The sequence below is a fragment of the Triticum urartu genome, chromosome 5A (assembly GCF_056163025.1).
Source record: "Triticum urartu cultivar PI428250 chromosome 5A, HENAU_Tu73, whole genome shotgun sequence".
NCBI classification, from domain to species: domain Eukaryota; kingdom Viridiplantae; phylum Streptophyta; class Magnoliopsida; order Poales; family Poaceae; genus Triticum; species Triticum urartu.
In genome coordinates, this window is record NC_141877.1 from 157,536,889 (window position 1) to 157,541,523 (window position 4,635).

Sequence of the window (4,635 nt, forward strand, 5' to 3'; positions counted from 1 at the left end):
GATTTTCTGGATGCGTAAGGTGCATGGATGACACAACGTATCGCCAGCTAGATAGAGATCCCGGGTCTTCGAAAACCGTGTTTATGGGACATCGAAGGTGGCTTCACGACGATGACCCATGGAGGAAACGCAAGGATCTGTTCGATGGTGAAACCGAACCCCGAAAACGCCCGTGTACGAGGAGCGGCGAGGAAATAGACAAGCTGTTGAAAAATTGGAAAGACTGCCCACTGCCGGGAAAGAAGCAAAAGGCGCCAGAGCCGGGAAAGAAGCGAAAGGCGCCAGAGCCGCTGCTGAAGGTATGGAAAACGAGGTCTGTTTTCTGGGACTTGCCGTACTGGAAGATCCACCGTGTGCCTCACAGCCTTGATGTCATGCATATCATGAAGAACGTGTGCGAGAGTCTGCTTGGTACCCTGCTCAACATGCTAGAGAGGACCAAAGATGGGCCGAAAGTAAGGGCAGACTTGAAATCAATGGGCATCAGGCAGGAGCTTCACGCTATATATGATGATGATGATGATGAGGCGAGCAGGACACAGAAAGTCGTCGCAAAGGCAAAAAGGCCAAGAAGACCGGAAATGACTACCCTCCCGCGTGCTTCACTCTAAGTCAGGAGGAGATTGAGCAGTTTTTCACCTGCCTCCTAGGAGTAAAACTTCCTTACGGTTACACGGGGAAGATAAGCAGATACCTAGACCCAGCGAAGCAGAAGTTCAGCGGGATGAAGTCTCACGACTGTCACGTGCTGATGACGCAGATACTTCCAGTTGCAATCCGTGGGATCATGGACGCGCACGTCCGTGAAACGCTATTTGGCCTATGCAACTTTTTCGACGTCATCTCTCAGAAGTCGATTGGCGTGAGGCAACTCAGAAGGCTACAGGAAGAGATCGTGGTGATACTATGCGAGCTTGAGATGTACTTCCCGCCCGCATTCTTCGATGTTATGGTGCATCTGCTGGTCCATATAGTGGAGGATATCATCCAACTCGGGCCGACGTTCCTGCACAGCATGATGCCATTCGAAAGGATGAATGGTGTCATCAAAGGATACGTTCGCAACATGTCACGTCCAGAGGGAAGCATAGCCAGGGGCTTTCTGACCGAAGAGTGCATCTCCTACTGCACGAATTATCTAGGCATCGAGAACCCCGTTGGTCTGCCCGTCAACAGGCACCTCGGCAGGCTCGCTGGATGGGGTCACCGTGAGGGTCGCCGCGAAATGCATGTCGACTTCGAGGGTCGACTCGCCGACTTTGAAAGAGCAAACCTAGTCGCGCTACAACACATAGACGTGGTCGATCCTTGGGTGGTAGAGCACAAAACCTTTATTAAGAAGACGTACAATGACCGAGGCCAATAGAGGACGGACGGAGATATACTCAAAGAGCACAACTCATGTTTCACGCGTTGGTTCAAGCAGAAGCTTCTGTCGTACCCTTTACATGAGGATTCTTCTGCGGAAGAACAACTCATATTCGCCTTGTCACAGGGCACCGAGCACAACCTGATGACCTATGAGGCGTACGATATCAACGGTTACACATTCTACACCGAGGCCAAGGACATGAAGAGCGATGGTTATCAGAACTCCGGGGTAACAATGGAATCCTACACCGGTAACGACAAGGACAGATACTACGGAAGGATCGAGGAGATCTGGGAGCTGAGCTACGCTGGAGAGAAGGTCCCGATGTTCCGTGTCAGATGGGCCAAGAGCGTCCTAAAAGAAGACCGGTATTTCACCACCATGGTTATACCCGAAGCCAAATCCAAGACCGCGGGCGCAAACGTCACTGCAAAAAATGAGCCATGGGTACTGGCTTCCCAAATGGACCAATGCTTCTTCATTACCGACCCGTCAAAGCCCAGTCGTGTTGTCGTGAGGAGAGGCAAAAGGAAGATCATCGGAATGGATGGAGTAGCCAATGAGCAAGACTTCGACAAGTACGGCGACCCGAGGATCGAACATGACGACGATGATGAAGTAGCAGCATACACCACAAGAAGAAGCAGGACCACCCTACCTAAAGGACGTCCGTTCCACAGAAGAACTCCATTTGCGAAAAAGAAGGGCAAGAAGATTGTGAACAGATAGCTAGCTAAGATCGATTGTATTTAAATCATAGCCTTCATTTCTCGATTGTATTTCATGTGCACTTTTTGAACTATCATGAATATTTTTAAATTTCATGGACACTCGATCTCGATCCCCCTCCATCTCGACCGCTATCCCACCTCGCCAAATCCGGTCCCCCTCGCCGCCGAGCACCCCCCAGTCCACCGGCCGCCGCCGACCCCCCGCACCCTCGGTTCCCCTACTCAACCGCCGTCGCCGACCCCCCGCACCCCTCCCCTACTCAACCGCCGCCGCCGACCCCCCGCACCCCCCGCACCCTCCCCCGCTCCACCGGCATTACTGTTTGATGATATTTTTTAAAAAATTATTACTGTCTTATAAAAAAATATTACTGTTATGATTTAAACAAGTTTGAACATATTTAAACACAAATAAGTATCAAACAACATTTTAAATGTATTTCATGTGCACTTTTTGAACTATCATGAATATTTTTAAATTTCATGGACACTCGATCTCGATCCCCCTCCATCTCGACCGCTATCCCACCTCGCCAAATCCGGTCCTCCTCGCCGCCGAGCACCCCCCGGTCCACCGGCCGCCGCCGCCGACCCCCCGCACCCTCGATTCCCCTACTCAACCGCCGCCGCCGACCCCCCGCACCCCTCCCCTACTCAACCGCCGCCGCCGACCCCCCGCACCCCCCGCACCCTCCCCCGCTCCACCGGCATTACTGTTTGATGATATTTTTTAAAAAATTATTACTGTCTTATAAAAAAATATTACTGTTATGATTTAAACAAGTTTGAACATATTTAAACACAAATAAGTATCAAACAACATTTTAAATGCATAAAAAAATTGTGGAGTCTAGGAATCAAACCCAGGACCTCCTGGTGTGAGAACTAGCTGCTGACCAGTCGAGCTAGTAGAGAGAACTTGATGTGGATCAGGTCAGGTGGAAGATAACCTGCTGGCTCGAGAAGAAATCAAAAAAAATACTAATGGCGCACTAGGGTGAGGTGCGCCATTAGTATGGATGTACTTATGGCGCACCGAGGGGTGGTGCGCCATTAGTATTGTGCCACCCCCATCCATATTTCCTCCCCGGCCCAAACCTATCCCCTCTCTCTCCCTCGCCCTCGCCCTCGATCCCCTTCCCCTCTCCTCTCCCGACGCCGCTGCCCCGCCGCCTCGACGCCGCCTCGACGCCCCGACGCCGCCTCGATGCCTCGCCCGCGCGCGGCGCAACCTCCGCCTCGCCGAGTCCAAAGGTACCCTCTTTCTCCACGCCCCCCGCTCCCCGGACCCTGGCTAGGGTTCTAACTGAACTGCTGGGGGTTTCGCATCTAGCGGCCGGCGGCGCCGCGAAGCTGGAGGAGCTGCTCGTGGAGGAGACATGGCTGGAGGCGCTGTCCGGGGAGCTGCGCAAGCCCTACGCGCTCGACCTCTGCCGCTTCGTCGCCCACGAGCGCCTGCACGCCAAGGTGCCCGTCTACCCGCCGCCCCACCTCGTCTTCCACGCGCTCCACACCACCCCCTTCCACAACGTCAAAGCCGTCATCATCGGCCAGGTACCCAAATACCAAGCCACTCAAGTCTACGAATCATGTACTTGTTCACCTGCTGCTTCATTTTCATTGTGAAGAAATGTGTGACAGTTTCACTAACTTAATTTCATTCTGAAGAAATTTGCGCCTAGAATTTCTTTTTGTTACAATGCTGCTTGCTGAATGGAGTGATGGCATCAAATTGAAACATGGATAGAAAAAATGACTGATTTGTGGTGACAGTGCTGCCTGCTGTATGGAATAATGACATTATACCAAAATATGGATAGTATAATTTGGCAGTGCCATATGCATTTTCATATTATCATGCGAGAATAACTGGTTTGAGGCTATTTTATTTGTGTGATCACATTGTGGTGCCTGGAATATTTGCCACAACACTTTGTAGCCGGAAAATATGCCTGTCATATATATGCCTTTCATTCAGCTATTAGTTGGTGATCCTATTTCGCTTGTTGTACTTACCATATGGTCTTCATTTGTCTTTGAACCTACTTTGCATCTGTATCATGCACTAAGTTTCTGATCTTAGTGTTTTCAGTCTATTTTTCTATTTCTGCTTTAACATAACGGAATAAATAATGGTGGCTGCCTAATGATGACAGACTAAGTTTCTGATTTATTTTCTTATAGAAGTGTAGATTCATTGGCAGCAATTGTTTTCAGTGTCTCATGTTGCAGATTGTGAACAGATAGCTAGCTAAAATATGTGTTCTGAAACACTGAGAGCAGAAACACTTACTACATACATATGCTCAAGAAACACTTACTAACCAGAAAAGGTTTTGACTTGAAATGTTAATAGCACAGAGAGCACCACAAGTTAAACACCTCAATCTGTTAGTATTTGTCTGCATTTTCTCACATTCTTCTTGTATCTGATCCAGTATTGCTTGTAGTGGTTTGTCCAAAATGTTGAATGATACTGCTTGGAGATGCATATATTGTTTCACCTCTTCACATGCCAATGTATTTTCCATG

General features: G+C 49.6%; 1 pseudogene; it reads left to right on the top strand.

Moving 5' to 3' along the window:
- The first annotated feature begins 3,281 nt into the window (after window positions 1-3,281).
- On the top strand, window positions 3,282-4,350 carry LOC147970662 (uracil-DNA glycosylase, mitochondrial pseudogene; annotated as a pseudogene).
- The last annotated feature ends 285 nt before the right edge of the window (window positions 4,351-4,635 follow it).